This window comes from Bufo bufo, chromosome 6 (assembly GCF_905171765.1).
Source record: "Bufo bufo chromosome 6, aBufBuf1.1, whole genome shotgun sequence".
Lineage (NCBI taxonomy): Eukaryota > Metazoa > Chordata > Amphibia > Anura > Bufonidae > Bufo > Bufo bufo.
The window spans coordinates 95,085,817-95,107,151 of record NC_053394.1 but is presented as its reverse complement, the minus strand read 5'-3'; the positions used below and the strand labels follow the sequence as shown (position 1 = coordinate 95,107,151).

General features: G+C 43.6%; 1 protein-coding gene across 1 annotated transcript in view; it reads left to right on the top strand.

The window, feature by feature from the left end:
• Nucleotides 1-21,335, top strand: part of LOC121005551 (protein FAM13A-like) — a 77,805-nt gene that overhangs the window by 43,382 nt on the left and 13,088 nt on the right. The window lies entirely within an intron of this gene.

Sequence of the window (21,335 nt, the reverse complement as noted above, 5' to 3'; positions counted from 1 at the left end):
AACAAAAAATTGAAATTCTGAAATTTCATCTCCATTTGCCATTAACTCTTGTGGAACACTTAAAGGGTTAACAAAGTTTGTAAAATCAGTTTTGAATACCTTGAGGGGTGTAGTTTCTTAAATGGGGTCACTTTTTGGAGTTTCTACTCTAGGGGTGCATCAGGGGGGCTTCAAATGGGACATGGTGTCATAAAACCAGTCCAGTAAAAACTGCTTTCCAAAAACTATATGGCATTCCTTTCCTTCTGCACCCTGCTGTGTGGCCATACAGCAGTTTACGACCACATATGGGGCATTTCTGTAAACTACAGAATCAGGGCCATAAATATTGAGTTTTGTTTGGCTGTTAACCCTTGCTTTGTTACGGGAAAAAAAGGATTAAAATGGAAAATTTGCCAAAAAATAGCTGTTTTGGCACAGTTTTTATTATTTATTATTTACAACGTTCATCTGACAGGTTATATCATGCGCTATTTTTATAGATAAGGTTCATACGGATGCAGCGATACCTAATATGTATACCTTTTTTTATTTATTTAGGTTTTACACAATAATATCATTTTTGAAACAAAAAAAAATCATGTTTTATTGTCTCCATATTCTGAGAGCCATAGTTTTTTCAGTTTTTAGGCGATTGTCTCAGGTTGGGTATCATTTTTGCGGGATGAGATGACTGTTAGATTGGCACTATTTTGGGGTGCATATGACTTTCTGATCGCTTGCTATTACACTTTTTGATGTAAGGTAACAAAAAATTTCTTTTTTGACACTGTTTTTATTTTATTTTTTTACGGTGTTCACCTCAGGGTTTAGGTCATGTGGTATTTCTATAGAGCAGGTTCTTACGGACGCGGCGATACCTAATATGTCTACTTTTTTTTTACGTTTAACATAAAAAAGCATTTTTGAAACAAAAAAGTCATGTTTTAGTCTGAGAGCCATAGTTTTTTTTATTTTTTCGGCCATTTTCTCATGTAGGGGCTCATTTTTTGCGGGATGAGGTGACGGTTTTAATGGTACTATTTTGGCGTACATACGACTTTTTTGATCACTTTTATTACCTTTTTTGGGAAGTAAGGTGGGCAAAATTTCAATTTCAGCATAGTTTTTATTTTTTATGGCATTCACCGTGCGGGGAAAGTAACATGATAGATCAGGTCGTTATGGACGTTGTGATATCAAACATGTGTAGGGAATATTATTTTTGGATTTTTAATCAGTGATAAATGTGTTTTTTTATTTTTACTTTTATTCACTTAAAAAATTTTTTTTTTTACCCAGATCCACTTGGTTCTTAAAGATCCAGTGGGTCTGATGTCTGTATAATACAGTACAGTACACTATATAGCCTTTAGCAGAAGTCTGATCAGCACATGGACAGCCTCTGATCAGCACAATGGACAGCCAGAAGCCTGTGAAGGCGTCCGGTTGCCATGGTAACCATCACTCGCTGCCACAACAGAGCAGTGGGTGATGGGGAGGGAGGGGGGCCCTCCAATTGGGGGCTGAATCACTCGCTGCCACAACAGAGCAGTGGGTGATGGGGAGGGAGGGGGGCCCTCCAATCGGGGGCTGAAAAGGCACAGCAGCCCCCGATGGGAGAGGGTGGGAGAGGGAGGGAGCTCCCTCCCTGTTAACCTCTTCCATAAAGAAGGGGTTAAACGCCTGACATCTGTGCCAGCACAGATGTCAGGCATTTCAAGCAGAGTGTCAGCAATGTGCTGACACTCTGCAAACCGCTCGGCCATCCTGAGATGCCCGCCCCCCCAGCACCGCCCTGATGATCGCGGCCCTCCTGCCCGCACTGCCGCACCCCCCCCCCAGGCACCGGGTTCCGATCACCGCCCGCCGAGCGGCGGTGATCGGAAATACATAGACGGAAATACATAGCGGCGGTGATCGGAAATACAGGGACATCAGGGCGTACCTGTACGCCCTATGTCCAGAAGAGGTTAAAAATACAAAGGGCTTAATAAAAACTGTAAAAAAGGAGATAAAATTAGCAAAAATACAAAACGAACAGCAGGTAGCAAAAGAGAGTAAAACAAATCCCAAAATATTCTTTAAATATATAAATGCTAAAAAACCTAGGTCTGAGCAGGTAGGTCCACTAAATAATGGTAAAGGGGGGGTAGTCACTGAAGATAAGGAAAAGACAGAGTTACTAAATGTTTTTTTAGCTCTGTATATACAAAAGAAGAGAAAGGAGCTGATATCTGTGGTGCTGGGGCTGTTAGTACATCCAGTAATATACTCAATTGGCTAACTGTAGATATGGTCCAAGACAAGTTAAATAAGGTAAATGTGAACAAAGCTCCGTGTCCAGATGGATTACACCCAAGGGTGCTTAAAGAGCTCTGTTCAGTCATTGCTTTGCCACTGTTTATAATTTTTAAGAATTCTCTAGGTACTAGTACAGTGCCAAGTGATTGGTGCAAGGCAAATGTGGTGCCCATATTCAAAAAAGGATCAAGGTCCTTCACAGGTAATTATAGACCTATAGGCTTGAAAGTATAGTTTGTAATTGGATTGAAAACTGGCTGAAGGATCGTGTCCAGAGAGTTGTGGTTAATGATTCCTATTCAGAATGGTCCCGGGTTATAAGTGGTGTACCCCAAGGTTCAGTGCTGGGCCCTTTATTATTTTATTTATTTAATAATGATATCGAGGATGGGATTAATAGCACCATTTCTATTTGTGCAGATGACACTAAGCTGTGAAGAACTGTACAGTCTATGGAAGATGTCCATATACTACAAGCTGACTTGAACACTCTGAGTGATTAGGCATCAACTTTGCAAATGAGGTTCAATGTGGACAAATGTAAAGTTATGCATCTTGGTAGTAATAATCTCTGTGCTATATATGTCCTAGGTGATGTAACACTGGGAGAGTCACTTATAGAGAAGGGTTTGGGTGTTCTTGTGGATGGTAGATTAAATAACAGCATACGATGTCAATCAGCTGCTTCTAAGGCCACCAGGATATTCTCATGCATTAAACGAGGCATGGACTCGCGGAGCAGGGATGTAATAGTACCACTTTACAAAGCGTTGGTGCGGCCTCATCTGGAATATGCAGTTCAGTTCTGGGCACCAGTACATAGAAAGGACGCACTACAGCTGGAAATAGTACAGAGGAGAGCGACTAAACTGATAAGGGGCATGGAGGGTCTTAGTTATGAAGAAAGATTAAAAGAATTGAATTTATTTAGTCTTGAGAAGAAACGTCTAAGGGGGGACATGATTAACCTATACAAATATATAAATGGGCCATACAAAAAATACGGTGAAAAACTGTTCCATGTAAAATGCGCTCAAAAGACAAGGGAGCACTGCCTCCGACTGGAGAAGAAAAAGTTCAGTCTCCAGAAGCGTCAAAGCTTCTTCACTGTAAGAACTGTGAATCTGTGGAATAGACTTCCTCAGGACGTGGTCACAGCAGGAACAGTGGATAGTTTTAAAAAGGGTTTAGATGAATTCATAAAAGTAAACAACATTAATGCTTATGAAAACGTGTAGAAATCTGAGTCTCAATTCCTTCTGGGATTCACGTCCCCACCTATCCCTTGGTTGAACTTGATGGACTTATGTCTTTTTTCAACCGTATCAACTATGTAACTATGTAATTATGTAAAAGGATTCATCGGCATCTGTCATAATCTGTATTGGTAGCTGTCGGTACTAACTGCAGTAAATGGCAAAGCTCCAATAAATTGTGAAGCCTTCCTTTCTATCCTCTGTAGGACTAAGGGCTCATGCACACAAACGTATTTTCTTTCCGCTTCCATTCCATTTTTTTTGCAGACCGTATGTGGAACCATTCACTTCAATGGGTCTGCAAAAACAACGGAAGGTACTCTGTGTGCATTCCCTTTCCGTATTTCCGTTCCGCAAAAAAGTACATGTCCTATTACTGTCCGCAAATCACGGTCCGAGGCCCCATTCAAGTCAATGGGTCCACAAAAAATACGGAATGCACACGGAACACATCCGTATGTCATCCGTATGTCATCCGTATGTCATCCGTATTTTGCAGATCCATACTGTAGAAATGCTATGCCCAGCCCATATTGCTCATGTGTTTGGTGATTAATAATTTACTGTTTCACATATGGAAACCATACGGATATGTTTTGTGGAATAACGGAAAGGGAAGAGGACTTAGAGAAAAAAAAACCCTCAGATATGGAACAATGGATCAGTGAAAAACGGACTGCAAAATACATACGGTCGTGTGCATGAGCCCTTAGGCTACTTTCACACTAGCATTTTTGCTGGATCCGGTAGGGTTCAGCAAAACGCTTCCGTTACTGATAATACAACCATGTTGCGATTTGCTCTCCAGCATGAGAACGGAACGGAATGCATTTTGGAGCACTCCGTTCTGTTCAGTTAGGTTTTGTCCCCATTGACAATGAATGGGGACAAAATTGAAGCGTTTTTTCCAGTATTGAGACCCTATGACGGATCTTAATACCGGAAAATATTAATGCTACTGTGAAAGTAGCCTTAGTTAATACTTACATTGAAATAGAAGCAAGATGCGAGTGTGAATACTATATCACTGCCTGATTAGACATGATCAAATTTCTTGTAGATTCGATCGGGGTTCGAATAAATTTGACCCGAATCAAAAGTGCCCCAAGTGCCCTGAAAAGTATATAACACTCTGAGGTCTCCTAGAAATGTATAAAAACCCTCACCAAGGTAGCATTAGTAATGTGAGAAAATGTGTGAAAGAGACAGCAACATACAGTATATGGTTATGGGTAAACGGATGGCAGCCGGTGGTTTATTAAAACACTTCACTGTCAATTTTTATATTAAAAACTGTCAAAAAAATTATAAATTTTTCATAGCAGATGCCTTCTTCCCTGTCTTTTGACCTGTAAATCAGTGGCCACCATTTTGAGTGAGTCGTCCAAAACAAATTGCAAACGTTTCAGATTCTCTGGAATCCAAATTTTTTTTTTAAAGGAAATTTTTAAAAAGTTTGATGTGTCTAGAATCATTTCACTCATCTCATTATAATAGTGTCACGACTGTGACTGATCCAGACAGGTCTGGGAGGAGAAGGTCGCAGCGACTTGCTACTCGCGATAGCTTGTTAGTTTGCTCTGTGGTTCAGGGTATGTCATCTGGGTTTTGCCTTGTGAACCTTTTTGTCCTGACTGTGAGTTTGTAGGCATTCTTCTCAGGTGAGTCCTGTCTGCCACTCCCAGCTACTATATTAGTTTCAGTTTCACTTGCAGTCATTGCCAGATATAGTCCTTACTTCCAGTGCTACTCTGACCTTGGAAGGAGATCGTTTGATGGTGTTGCTGTGGAGCACTTGTCCGGCGTGGACTGTCGTGTTTGGGATCGCCTTCTCTGCTCGTGACTAGATAAAAGTGGACAGACTGATTCAGGCTTTTCATAGCTCCCATCCGAAGAGGCCTGGTCTTGAGGGTCCAGGGGCCCCTCGTAGAAAGGGGGGTACTGTCACGACTGTGACTGATCCAGACAGGTCTGGGAGGAGAAGGTCGCAGCGACTTGCTACTCGCGATAGCTTGTGAGTTTGCTCCGTGGTTCAGGGTATGTCATCTGGGTTTTGCCTTGTGAACCTTTTTGTCCCGACTGGGAGTTTATAGGCATCCTTCTCAGGTGAGTCCTGTCTGCCACTCCCAGCTACTGTATTAGTTTCAGTTTCACTTGCAGTCATTGCCAGATATAGTCCTTACTTCCAGTGCTACTCTGACCTTGGAAGGAGATCGTTTGATGGTGTTGCTGTGGAGCACTTGTCCGGCGTGGACTGTCGTGTTTGGGATCGCCTTCTCTGCTCGTGACTGGATAAGTCTATCTCTGCTGTTGTTTGTTTGTTGCTGTCTTCCCCTGTTGTTTTCCTAGACGTGAGTGATGGTGACTAGCGCTCCGATCGGCCTTTCCCCAGTCCAGTCTTGTTAGGGCGACTGACGGTTTAGGCATCCTGCTCGCCGCACGGGTTCACACCCCGTCTAGGGTATCAGGGCAGACAGGTGCCAGCTTAGGGTTAGTCAGGGGTGGCCATTCTATTTCCCATCCGTAGATAAGGGTCCCCCTTCCCCTCCGTCTGGTGCGACACGACTGCTGCTGGGCTAGCGGTCGTGACAAATAGTCCAATCTTTGTGGTGGCACATAGATTCCCTACATTTCGATACTGCAAAGTCATAGGCCATCCGTACTCCCTCATTATGTACCTCCATACGATACTGTATTATGGAGGTATTCTTCCCTAGAAGCAATGCAGAATCCGATTCCTTAGAATTCAAACAGGAAAAAAATTACCTTACTAACTCCAATCATCGACCATGTAGATTTTGAGTTTGCCTCTTTCTCTCTTTCTGTCGATCTTTTAGTAATTCACACAGAAATCAGTTTCTGGTGCATTTTTGGCCTGAGAAGAGGGAGCATAAGGCACCACTTCCTCCCTCTCTGAACTCTCACTAGAACTCCCTAAGGGTGGAGCCAGCCACCTACTTACAACCTGCAAGGGCTGAGTCAGGTTTATTAACCCTTGACCGTGCCACCCATAAATGGCTATACTAGTTGAAAAACATACCATAACATTCAATAACATTACAGTAAAGAACAAACCATTTGCACATCCCCTCTGGTGCACAAGAAGAGAAGGTGCTCCGTTGAAATAAATCAGGCAGTGATATTACAAGCGATGATTTTGTGCTTTACCCAGCATGTCATTGAGCTATTTCTGGGTCGGCTGAGTCAGCGGAGCTTTAGACAAGCCAGATAACCTGAAACATGAGCAGTTGTTTGTTACGACTGAAATAACTGTTCTTAGGGGTAATAAACTGAGCATTAACTTCTGATTCCTGTATCACAGCAGCTGTAACTCCAACAGCCAGGAAAGTTATTGGTATCTTTTTAAAGAGGCACTGTCACCTCTCCTGCCATGTCTAGATTAGTAAATACTTTCAAAAATGCCAAATTATCTCGCTGGTGCTGCTACTATCCCTAAAGTAGTGCTGCAGATACATTTCAGTACTGCCATCCACAAAACACAATATGAAGAGGATGCAGTGTTCTGAAACACACTGCTTAATAATACTGTGATTGTGTTTCATGTAAATTGCGCTTGTATATGAGTTCCAATAAAGTTGCATCGGAAAGGGGAGGTTTTAACAAGCCTCCCAGGGCTGACTCTGCCCTGCACGCAGTACAGAGGAGAAGGAGGTCAGTGTGTGTGTAATGTCTGAGGACAAAGCTGCACCTCAGCAGCCATCTTGGAGAGTTACAAAAACTCCAAAGTTAGTTCCATGTACCAGCCCATAGAAGGGAAAGATTACAGAAGAACCAGGCAACTCAGAGAGGGAGTGAGAATATTGGCAAAGGAAGGTAACTGTCGTTTATCAGGCTCTAGTCTCCTTTGCATTAGGTGGAGAGATTCTAAGCTACAAGCTGCCCACCATAACCAAGGACAGAAAGGCCATCTGTCAGAATATAGTATTCCTAGAGAGGATACAGAAGTATATGATTATACAGTACAGCAGAGATAGTCCATCCCTCCAGCCTGGAGAAACAAGGGAGAAAGATTGATTTTCATAGAAAACTGCCCCTTATGCAACTTCTGGGAACTAATCTGAATCAGTGTAAAAGCTGCCTTGCTGTAAATGCATACATTGATGACCTTTGGATCAGCTTCAGTAAAGTGCTGGGAGTTTGTTAAGAAACTTGGTCTACTTATTCCACATCATCTCCTAATTGCACCTCACGGTGCTGGCATCACGAACACAGGGGCCCAGCCACCAAAGCACCCTAAGCATACCCATTACCATCAAGGGCACCTCAACTTCCATTTGGCAGGTGTTCCCTGCAATAGAGAGTGCCCCGGAGGATTTAGTGCTGTCTTCCTCAGCACTGCACGCCGACCCAGGGAGCTGCAAAACCATGAGTATGACTACTACCTCCATCAGCCCACCGTGCACTCACATACTGCCCCTGCGGTCCGGTCCGCTGCAAGTACAATTCTAAAAAACAGTCTAATGCGTCTGCTCAAACTACCCAATACTGTTCTAGAAGCTCTCCAACCCCCTGATCTATGATAAACTGACGGGGATATTCTATGAAGAGAGAGGAACCAATAATTACCATGATTAGTACTGCTAAGGCTGGGTTCACATCGGCGTTATTGAATTCCGTTATGGGTTCCGTTATAACGGAATATAACGGAATTCTAGGACGGAATGCATAAAGGAAGCCTTTAAGAGGCATTTCGATTTGCTCTGCCCTAATACATGTCTATGGGGGCACATAACAGTTCCGTTTGTTTCCGTTATATATGACGGAAAAAATAGTCCTGTCGTCATGTATAACGGAAACAAACTGAACCGTTATGTGCCTCCATAGGCATGTAATAGGACGGAACAAAACAAAAAAGGGTTCTGTTTTGCATTCCGTTCTAGAATTCCGTTATATTCCGTTATAACTCTGTTATAACGGAACCTATAATGGAATTCAATGTCGATGTGAACCCGGCCTTATCCAGTCCTGTATGGAAATAGGAGACCCCCTTAAGGTGCTTGCAGTTGTGAACTTCCACTATACAATTGTAACCTCCGGTCTGTTTTTTTTTACGGGATCTGAAGCTCCTGGGTGTTTCATTGAGCAGATATACAATTTCTGGAGTGTGCCCCAGCAATCTGAAGCTAGCCCTCTGTAACTGAGCGCCCAGTGACATCACTAGTTCTATAGGTGGCAATGTGGATCAAATCTAGTCCTATGCATTTCAGAAAAATGTCAGCATAGTAAATACTAGCATTTTTTATAAAATAAAAATTCTGGAGTATCCTTTCTCTCTGCATTGACCCATTACTCTGTTAGTCCACCTAGGGGCGCATTCACACACGGCAGATTTTGTTGCTAAAATTTTCACAACTGAAAATCGGTTCCATTCATTTGAATGGGGCGGCGTGCACATGAATTTCTGCGAGCCTCATTCAGGTGAATGGAACTGATTTTCAGGCTTGGAAATGTTGAAACAAAATCTACAGGATGTGAAGGCAACCTGGAAATTTACGAATAAACCGGTAGGGGATGTGGGGAGTTAACATTATCAAATCAGTGTCAGTGTCAGACTCTGAAGGGACATGTGCCCCCCCAGGGTAGTCATAGCACCCAGTGGTCAATTTATTCATATCTATTCAGAAGGAATAACAGAGGAATGGCACAACACAGATTTGAAAAGCACCTTCACCTCTCCCGACATGTCTGTTTTAGTAACTACTTGCATCCCCCATGTAATAACAATTCTGGAGCATCTATTCTTATGACTCTATGTTGATCCATTCCTGTAGTATTACTTTTTGAAGTTATGACCGAATTACTAGCAGTGTAACCAGTTGGGGGTGTGTCCTTGCACAGTTTGACACTATCCAATAACTTCTGCCAGTGTCAAACTGTGCAGGGACACGCCCCCAACTGGTAACAACCAGCTGGACCTTCACTGAAAACTGTTATACATATAAATAGCCAATTAAGCTCAGTTATGATTGTGTCATATATCTCTGCATACAGGACATGATAAGTGGCCAGAAGACTATCACTTCACAGCGAATGATGACTAATATCACAGCTTTTCCATAATCTTACTTTGGCAATTGATCCTGACCTAATTACACCACATATTGAGTGTGATAAATTGGGCAACTTGAAGAATTAGGGTAATGGCTGCAGAGTGAATGGTCATTAACATTCATGCCTATCTGTAATTCAGGACCTGGTCAATGAGATTCCTGTTTACATTGCATTAATGAATGATTATTCATTCTGCTCCCTGTAAATGGAGAGTCCTTGGATCTGATGAGCTGCATAAAACTAACCTTTCTATATTAAGTGCTTTCCAGCTAATGTAGTCTTACCCCAATTCTCCGATGATACTCTCCTATAGAAGTGATGACACAATGTGCACTACATTAGTCAATGAGATCATATCCATCACTGGGAGCAATTATTATGCCAATAAATGGCATCTTCTCTGATATTAATGTCCTCCAACGCGTTTCAAAACATTTAACTGAATCCCTGAGGTCATCACTTCAATGAGATCACACAGGAGGTCTAATGTCATATCCTTTTTTTTTTTTTTTTTTTTTACAATAGTCTATTTTTACGCTATAAAAGAGGAGATTTAAAGGAAATGTGTCACCAAAAATTTTATCTGCCAGTTAAAACCTGATAGTAACACACCTCCTTTTTTCTAATTTGTTTTTATTTTCTGATTGTAGATTTATTTATTTATTTTGCCTGAGCTGTTCTTAACAACAGCATTTACAAAGCATTAAAAAATAGCTTTATGGCAGCCCCATGGTCCATAGACGAAATGGACAGGGTGGGGCCTCATTGACTTCTATGGGAGAGTTTTCTGGGCACGCTCTGTGACCTGTGTAGAGGTCATTGTACAAGGAAAGAATAGAAAAGCTTTGACAATTACTTATTGTGAATGGTGGATTCTGTCTTATCTATACACAGAGGTGATGTCATTATAGGCAGGATTAGAATAACAGATAAGCAGATAACTGCAGTAATGTAATCTGTACAAACCAAGAAGTGGCAACAATTATTATTGGCTTAGTGGCCAGTGCAAAAATTGCAGGATTTTTGGTTTTAGTTTAAATATAAAAAGTGACATAGAAAAGTAACATCATTAAAAATTATTTAAAGGGGTTCTCCTGGAATAAAGAAAATAAAAATAATTAAATATTACTTTATTATAAATATATTCCCAAATACTTTTCATTAGTTATAATGACTCGTTTTGTCTAGGGAGCAATGATTAGGAAAAATAAAATGGCTGCCGTCCTATTAGTACACACAGAATATGTCCTAATTAGGGCTGAGCGAACCCAAACTGCAAAGTTCGGGTTCGTCCCGAACTTTGCGAGTTTGGGTACCCGGACCCGAACCCGGACTTTTTCACTGAAGTTCGGGTTCAGTTTTCGGGTAATTTTATTTTCCATTATAACATAGTTATAACGAAAAATAATAGCATTCCTAAGACAGAATTCTGTCTTAAGAATGCTATTATTTTCCGTTATAACCATGTTATAATGGAAAATAATAAAGTGAAGTTCGGGTTCCCATTGACTTTAATGGGGTCTGGGTTCGGGGTCAAGTTCAGGTCCCGAACCCGAACTTTGTTCTGAAGTTTGGCCGAACCCGGCAAACTCAAACTTCCACGAGTTCGCTCATCCCTAGTCCTAATCACACAGCAGCACAAGTTACTTCACAAGACTGAGCTAAAGAGCCGCCTCATCCTCCTCTCTGCTCTACTTGTCAGGGATTATAATTCTGAACACAGCTGATAAGATCTTCATCTTAATCTCTGTAGGAATAGAGCTCATGACAGGACAGACTGTGGTAATGTGGGGCTGTGGTAATGGAGACTCCATACAAGTGCTGCTGCTTATCAGCCACATCTTCAACCCCTCACTGTACTCTCATGTCTCCTCATGAACTCGATTCCTACAGAGATTCAGCTGAAGATCTTATCAGCTGTGTTCAGGATCATAACCCCTGACAAGCAGAGTCTGCCCCTGATTATGGAATGGTCTGCTCTGTGACAGGCAGATAAATGCTCTATATCCTCTTTCTCCTCATCTGACTACTCTGATGTTTCCTTATCACTTTTGTTTATTATGGCTACAAGTCAGGAGACCTAACCCTTAAACTGCTTTTCTAAAGAGATTACAGTTACATTAGCTATAAGTAAGCATTGTGAGGGTCAACTTTCCTTGTAGCTAAATAAACAAAAGTTAGTGATAAGGAGACATGGGAAGCAGCACTAAAGTGAAAGAATCAACATAAATCATTAGTTTTCTCTGTGAAATGCCAACCCCTTCTTCCTGATGCCCTAGGCAAGTGCCCTTATGTGCCCTGTCTGCCCTGAATACAAGCTATTCCAGTGAAGTTATTCCAGCTCACCTAAGGAATTATCATAAGTTAGTTCTGCCCTCTTCCTGATGAGTTCCTCTTCCTTGTGTGACATCTTCCTAACGCCATTTCCTTCAGAACTGTGAAAAGATTCATTTGCCATGAATATGCTCTGCTGTTGGGGCTGCTTATTGGCCAACTGAATTTTCTGACATTTCTTGCTCATCTGTCCAGCCTTCCCCCCCCCCCCCCCCCCGAATCATTTACTCTCTGTGTGTGTGAAGCAAAGGAGTGCGGTGGTGGCTAAAATTGGCGGAAGGCTTTTGTGGACAAGGGGGGGGGTTCAGTAGCAGGAATAGAAGGGGGTTAGCAGTTGGGGAGGCATTCTGAGTTTTGCTCTGGGGAGCCAGGATTTTTACGTATGCCCCTGCTGAGTGGTGACTTGTCCCCAAGAGGCACCTGACCTAGCAGTGCAGCTTGGAGACACATCACTTCTTGTTGAGGCCAATCACTGGCTGCAGTTGCACACATGACTTTGTCTGCCTGGATGTTTATAGGACAGGGATTGGAAGATGACCGGTGAAGGAGCTAGGGAACGCGGGAGCAGGTGAGTATGATTTTTTTCAACATGTACAAGAAGTTGGTAGTGAAGGTTAATAAAATCCAAAAAGCTGAACAACCCCTTCCATGAGCTCTATACAGTACATTCATATCATGTCGCCAATTTCGTATAGAAGTTTTCAGAGTTTTCTATAGAAAAATTGTTGCCTACTCCATTAATTTTCATATGCACAAAGTTATTCCCCCCTTAGAAGCATTACTTCTAGGGGCGAACAGCTCAGTAGGTGCAGCAGCTGACAGAGCACCCCGTACTAATGAGCCATATACCATGCACTACCATACAGGCTCCATACACATGCCTCTGTCATGTGCTTCAGACTTCATGTGAAGTACCCTGAGGCTGTTTTCCATAGAAATAGTTCTAGGAATATTTTCCTAGATATGTCACTTTAAAAATACTCCAAGTGTGATAAAACTGCAACAAAAACCTTCTTTTATTTTAAATACCCTGAATCCTTTAAACCTCTGTTTAATAGCAATAGAACTGGAACGATGCATTCTCCAGTTCCTGTCCTATGCCACACACATTAACCACTTCCCATCTGGGCCATTTGCCCCCTTCCTGACCAGGCCTAATTTTGCAAAACTGACATATCTCACTTTGTGGTAATAACTTTGGAACGCCTTTACTTATCCAAGTCATTCAGAGATTGTTTTCTCGTGACACATTGTACTTCATGATAGTCATAAATTTGAGTCAATATATTTCAACTTTATTTATTAAAAAATCCCAAATTTACAAAAAATGTTGAAAAATTCGCAATTTTCTAAATTTCAATTTCTCTGCTTTTAAAACAGAAAGTGATACCTCATGAAATATTTTTATTACTTAACATTCCCCATATGTCTACTTTATGTTGGCATCATTTTGGAAATGTCATTTTATTTTTTTAGGACGTTAGAAGGCTTCGAAGTTTAGAAGCAATTCTTCCAATTTTTAAGAAAATTGCCAAAACCCACTTTTTAAGGACCAGTTCAGGTCTGAAGTCACTTTGTGGGGCCTACATAGCATAAATTACCCCATTGTAGAAACTACACCCCTCAAGTTACTTAAAACCGATTTTACAAACTTTGTTAACCCTTTAGGTGTTCCACAAGAATTAAAGGAAAATGGAGATCACATTTTAAAGTTTAACTTTTTTGGCAGATTTTCCATTTTAATCGAATTTTTTCTTTAACACATCCAGGGTCGGCCTTAGGTGTTCAGGCGCCCCCCTCCCCCCCCCCCCCCCCCCGTTCACCTAAACATACACAAAGAGGAAAACAATCTTTGTAACAAACAGTTTTCTTTAATTACAGATAATTTAAGTGCAAGTGCAAACAAGTACAATCATACCCAGTGTCACCCATAGCCAGTCTCCTGCCCCCCTTAATCATACCCTGTCACCTTTGCCCAGTCCCCTGCCCCCCTTAATCATACCCTGTCACCTTTGCCCAGTCCCCTGCCCCCCTTAATCATACCCAGTGTCACCCAGAGCCAGTCCCCTGCCCCCCTTAATCATACCCTGTCACCTTTACCCAGTCCCCTGCCCTTCTTAACCGCCTCCGGACCGCCTAACGCAGGATTGCGGTCCGGAGGCGGCAGCCCTGCGCTCAGCAACGCATATACGCGTCATCTCGCGTGAGCTGAGATTTCCTGTGAACGCGCGCACACAGGCGCGCGCGTTCACAGGATCGGAAGGTAAGAGAGTGGATCTCCAGCCTGCCAGCGGCGATCGTTCGCTGGCAGGCTGGAGATGCGATTTTTTTAACCCCTAACAGATATATTAGACGCTGTTTTGATAACAGCGTCTAATATACCTGCTACCTGGTCCTCTGGTGGTCCCTTTTGTTTGGATCGACCACCAGAGGACACAGGTAGCTCAGTAAAGTAGCACCAAACACCACTACACTACACCCCCCCTGTCACTTATTAACCCCTTATGAACCACTGATCACCCCTGATCACCCCATATAGACTCTCTGATCACCCCCTTGTCATTGATCACACCCCTGTCATTGATCACCCCCCTGTCATTGATCACCCCTCTGTAAGGCTCCATTCGGACATCCGTATGATTTTTACGGATCCACTGATACATGGATCGTATCCGCAAAACACATACGGACATCTGAATGGAGCCTTACAGGGGGGTGATCAATGACAGGGGGGTGATCACCCCATATAGACTCCCTGATCACCCCCCTGTCATTGATCACCCCCCTGTCATTGATCACCCCCCTGTAAGGCTCCATTCAGACGTCCGTATGATTTTTACGGATCCACGGATACATGGATCGGATCCGCAAAACACATACGGACATCTGAATGGAGCCTTACAGGGGGGTGATCAATGACAGGGGGGTGATCACCCCATATAGACTCCCTGATCACCCCCCTGTCATTGATCACCCCCCTGTCATTGATCACCCCCTTGTAAGGTTCCAATCAGACGTCCGAATGATTTTTACGGATCCACTGATACATGGATCGGATCCGCAAAACACATACAGACGTCTGAATGGAGCCTTACAGGGGGGTGATCAATGACAGGGGGGTGATCACCCCATATAGACTCCCTGATCACCCCCCTGTCATTGATCACCCCCCTGATATTGATCACCCCCCTGTCATTGATCACCCCCCTGTAAGGCTGCATTCAGATGTCCGTATGTTTTTTACGGATACACGGATACATGGATCGGATCCGCAAAACACATACGGACGTCTGAATGGAGCCTTACAGGGGGGGTGATCAATGACAGGGGGGTGATCACCCCATATAGACTCCCTGATCACCCCCCTGTCATTGATCACCCCCCTGTCATTGATCACCCCCCTGTAAGGCTGCATTCAGATGTCCGTATGTTTTTTTACGGATCCACGGATAAATGGATCGGATCCGCAAAACACATACAGACGTCTGAATGGAGCCTTACATGTGGGGTGATCACCCCATATAGACTCCCTGATCACCCCCCTGTCATTGATCACCCCCCTGTAAGGCTCCATTCAGGCATTTTTTTGGCCCAAGTTAGCGGAAATTTTATTTTTTTTCTTACAAAGTCTCATATTCCACTAACTTGTGTCAAAAAATAAAATCTCACATGAACTCCCCATACCCCTCACGGAATCCAAATGCGTAAAATTTTTTAGACATTTATATTTCAGACTTCTTCTCACGCTTTAGGGCCCCTAGAATGCCAGGGCAGTATAAATACCCCACATGTGACCCCATTTCGGAAAGAAGACACCCCAAGGTATTCGCTGAGGGGCATATTGAGTCCATGAAAGATTGAAATTTTTGTCCCAAGTTAGCGGAAAGGGAGACTTTGTGAGAAAAAAATAAATAAAATCAATTTCCGCTAACTTGTGCCAAAAATAAATAAATTCTATGAACTCGCCATGCCCCTCATTGAATACCTTGGGGTGTCTTCTTTCCAAAATGGGGTCACATGTGGGGTATTTATACTGCCCTGGCATTTTAGGGGCCCTAAAGCGTGAGAAGAAGTCTGGGATCCAAATGTCTAAAAATGCCCTCATAAAAGGAATGTGGGCCCCTTTGCGCATCTAGGCTGCAAAAAAGTGTCACACATCTGGTATCGCCGTACTCAGGAGAAGTTGGGTAATGTGTTTTGGGGTGTTATTTTACATATACCCATTCTGGGTGAGATAAATATCTTGGTCAAATGCCAACTTTGTATAAAAAATGGGAAAAGTTGTCTTTTGCCGAGATATTTATCTCACCCAGCATGGGTATATGTAAAAAGACACCCCAAAACACATTACCCAACTTCTCCTGAATACGGCGATACCACATGTGTGACACTTTTTTGCAGCCTAGGTGGGCAAAGGGGCCCACATTCCAAAGAGCACCTTTCGGATTTCACAGGTTATTTACCTACTTACCACACATTAGGGCCCCTAGAATGCCAGGGCAGTATAACTACCCACAAGTGACCCCATTTTGGAAAGAAGACACCCCAAGGTATTCTGTGAGGGGCATGGCGAGTTCCTAGAATTTTTTATTTTTTGTCACAAGTTAGCGGAAAATGATGATTTTTTTTTCTTTTTTTTTTTTCTTACAAAGTCTCATATTCCACTAACTTGTGACAAAAAATAAAAACTTCCATGAACTCACTATGCCCATCACGAAATACCTTGGGGTGTCTTCTTTCCAAAATGGGGTCACTTGTGGGGTAGTTATACTGCCCTGGCATTTTAGGGGCCGAATGCGTGAGAAGTGGTTTGAAATCAAAATCTGTAAAAAATGGCCGGTGAAATCTGAAAGGTGCTCTTTGGAATGTGGGCCCCTTTGCCACCTAGGCTGCAAAAAAGTGTCACACATCTGGTATCCCCGTACTCAGGAGAAGTTGGGCAATGTGTTTTGGGGTGTCTTTTTACATATACCCATGCTGGGTGAGAGAAATATCTTGGCAAAAGACAACTTTTCCCATTTTTTTATACAAAGTTGGCATTTGACCGAGATATTTATCTCACCCAGCATGGGTATATGTAAAATGACACCCCAAAACACATTGCCCAACTTCTCCTGAATACGGAGATACCAGATGTGTGACACTTTTTTGCAGCCTAGGTGGGCAAAGGGGCCCATATTCCAAAGAGCACCTTTCGGATTTCACTGGTCATTTTTTACAGAATTTGATTTCAAACTCCTTACCACACATTTGGGCCCCTAGAATGCCAGGGCAGTCTAACTACCCCACAAGTGACCCCATTTTGGAAAGAAGACACCCCAAGGTATTCGCTGATGGGCATAGTGAGTTCATGGAAGTTTTTATTTTTTGTCACAAGTTAGTGGAATATGAGACTTTGTAAGAAAAAAAAAAAAAATCATCATTTTCCACTAACTTGTGACAAAAAATAAAAAATTCTAGGAACTTGCCATGCCCCTCACGAAATACCTTGGGGTGTCTTCTTTCCAAAATGGGGTCACTTGTGGGGTAGTTATACTGCCCTGGCATTTTCCAGGGGCCCTAATGTGTGGTAAGTAGGTAAATGACCTGTGAAATCCGAAAGGTGCTCTTTGGAATGTGGGCCCCTTTGCCCACCTAGGCTGCAAAAAAGTGCCACACATGTGGTATCGCCGTACTCGGGAGAAGTTGGGGAATGTGTTTTGGGGTGTCATTTTACATATACCCATGCTGGGTGAGATAAATATCTTGGTCAAATGCCAACTTTGTATAAAAAAATGGGAAAAGTTGTCTTTTGCCAAGATATTTCTCTCACCCAGCATGGGTATATGTAAAATGACACCCCAAAACACATTGCCCAACTTCTCCTGAGTACGGAGATACCACATGTGTGACACTTTTTTGCAGCCTAGATGCGCAAAGGGGCCCACATTCCTTTTATGAGGGCATTTTTAGACATTTGGATCCCAGACTTCTTCTCGCGCTTTAGGGCCCCTAGAATGCCAGGGCAGTATAAATACCCCACATGTGACCCCATTTTGGAAAGAAGACACCCCAAGGTATTCAATGAGGGGCATGGCGAGTTCATCTAAATTTTTTTTTTTAGGCACAAGTTAGCGGAAATTGATTTTATTTATTTTTTTCTCACAAAGTCTCCCTTTCCGCTAACTTGGGACAAAAATTTCAATCTTTCATGGACTCAATATGCCCCTCACGGAATACCTGGGGGTGTCTTCTTTCCGAAATGGGGTCACATGTGGGGTATTTATACTGCCCTGGCATTCTAGGGGCCCTAAAGCGTGAGAAGAAGTCTGGAATACAAATGTCTAAAAATTTTTACGCATTTGGATTCCGTGAGGGGTATGGTGAGTTCATGTGAGATTTAATTTTTTGACACAAGTTAGTGGAATATGAGACTTTGTAAGAAAAAAAAAAAAATTTCCGCTAACTTGGGCCAAAAAAATGTCTGAATGGAGCCTTACAGAGGGGTGATCAATGACAGGGGGGTGATCAATGACAGGGGGGTAATCAATGACAGGGGGGTGATCAGGGAGTCTATATGGGGTGATCACCACAGTCATTGATCACGCCCCTGTAAGGCTCCATTCAGACGTCCGTATGCGTTTTGCGGATCCGATCCATCTATCAGTGGATCCGTAAAAATCATGCGGACATCTGAATGGAGCTTTACAGGGGTGTGATCAATGACAGGGGGGTAATCAAAGACAGGGGGGTGATCAGGGAGTCTATATGGGGTGATCACCACAGTCATTGATCACGCCCCTGTAAGGCTCCATTCAGACGTCCGTATGCGTTTTGCGGATCCGATACATCTATCAGTGGATCCGTAAAAATCATGCGGACATCTGAATGGAGCTTTACAGGGGTGTGATCAATGACAGGGGGGTAATCAATGACAGGGGGGTGATCAGGGAGTCTATATGGGGTGATCACCACAGTCATTGATCACGCCCCTGTAAGGCTCCATTCAGACGTCCGTATGCGTTTTGCGGATCCGATCCATCTATCAGTGGATCCGTAAAAATCATGCGGACGTCTGAATGGAGCTTTACAGGGGGGTGATCAATGACAGGGGGGTAATCAATGACAGGGGGGGTGATCAGGGAGTCTATATGGGGTGATCACCACAGTCATTGATCACGCCCCTGTAAGGCTCCATTCAGACGTCCGTATGCGTTTTGCGGATCCGATCCATCTATCAGTGGATCCGTAAAAATCATGCGGACATCTGAATGGAGCTTTACAGGGGGGTGATCAATGACAGGGGGGTAATCAATGACAGGGGGGGTGATCAGGGAGTCTATATGGGGTGATCACCACAGTCATTGATCATGCCCCTGTAAGGCTCCATTCAGACGTCCGTATGCGTTTTGCGGATCCGATCCATCTATCAGTGGATCCGTAAAAATCATGCGGACATCTGAATGAAGCTTTACAGGGGTGTGATCAATGACAGGGGGGTAATCAATGACAGGGGGGTGATCAGGGAGTCTATATGGGGTGATCACCACAGTCATTGATCACGCCCCTGTAAGGCTCCATTCAGACGTCCGGATGCGTTTTGCGGATCCGATCCATCTATCAGTGGATCCGTAAAAATCATGCGGACGTCTGAATGGAGCTTAACAGGGGTGTGATCAATGACAGGGGGGTAATCAATGACAGGGGGGTGATCAGGGAGTCTATATGGGGTGATCACCACAGTCATTGATCACGCCCCTGTAAGGCTCCATTTAGACGTCCGTATGCGTTTTGCGGATCCGATCCATCTATCAGTGGATCCGTAAAAATCATGCGGACGTCTGAATGGAGCTTTACAGGGGGGTAATCAATGACAGGGGGGTAATCAATGACAGGGGGGTGATCAGGGAGTCTATATGGGGTGATCTGGGGTGATCAAGGGTGATCAAGGGTGAATAAGGGGTTAATAAGTGACAGGGGGGGGCGGGTGTAGTGTAGTGGTGCAACATATTACTGAGCTGCCTGTGTCCTCTGGTGGTCGATCCAAACAAAGGGGACCACCAGAGGACCAGGTAGCAGGTATATTAGACGCTGTTATCAAAACAGCGTCTAATATACCTGTTAGGGGTTAAAAAAATCACATCTCCAGCCTGCCAGCGAACGATCGCCGCTGGCAGGCTGGAGATCCACTCGCTTACCTTCCGATCCTGTGAACGCGCGCGCCTGTGTGCGCGCGTTCACAGGAAATCTCGCGTCTCGCGAGATGACGCGTGACTGTTCGCAGGGCTGCCACCTCCGGAACGCGAATCTGCGTTAGGCGGTCCGGAGGTGGTTAAAGAAAGATATTTGGTAAAAAAAAAAAAAAAAAGAGTACCGCACCATACCTGTTACATCCAGTGACATCTCCTGTGATGTAGACTTTCCTCAGCATCTTCATTCGGAGATAGGACCGTCATGATAACTTCTTTCAGCCGCGTCTCATCTCTGTAGAGTTTCACAGAAAATTTTGGGGATTTCTCACTTTACTATCATCCTCAGATAACAGACCTCCCCTCCCCCGTAGTGCCCATAACTATAATGCCCTCTGTATAATTATAATATATACTGGCCCCTCTATATTATTATTATTATTATTATTATTATTATAATGGCCCCCTCTGTAGTATTATAGTAATAATTATGCCCCCCCCCCTGAGCCCCTCCAGCATACAGTCCCATGTAAGATGCAACCTTCCCCCTGCCTTCAGCCCCTCTAGCATACAGTCCCATGTAAGACACATTACTTCCCTGCCTTCAGCTCCTCCAGCATACAGTCCCATGTAAGGTAGATCACTCTCCTGCCTTCAGCCCCTTCAGCATACAGTCTCATGTAAAATACATCACTCCCCGCCTTCAGCCCCTCCAACATACAGTCCTATGTAAATAATATCACACTCCCTCTCTTTGCCGCCTGCCTTCAGCCCCTCCAGCATACAGTCCCATGTAAGATACATCACACCCCTGCCTTCCAGTCCTTCTTGCACAGTCCCATGTAAAATGCATCACTCATCCTGCCTTCAGCCCCTCCCGCATACAGCCCTATGTAAAATAATATCACCCCCTTGCCTTCAGCCTCTCCAGCATACAGTCCCATGTAAGACACATCACTTCCCTGCCTTAGCCCCTCCAGCATACAGCCCTATGTAAAATAATATCACCCCCTTGCCTTCAGCCTCTCCAGCATACAGTCCCATGTAAATAATATCACCCCAACTACCCTCTCTTCAGACCCCTCTAACATACAGTCTCCAGTACAAAGATGATTCCTTCTCCCTTCAGCCCCTGCAAAAAGCCCCCAAGTAAAAATAACAGTCACTATTCTCCTCCACATACTTACCTGCAGACTTTGCTCCTGCTCTGTAAAATCTCCTG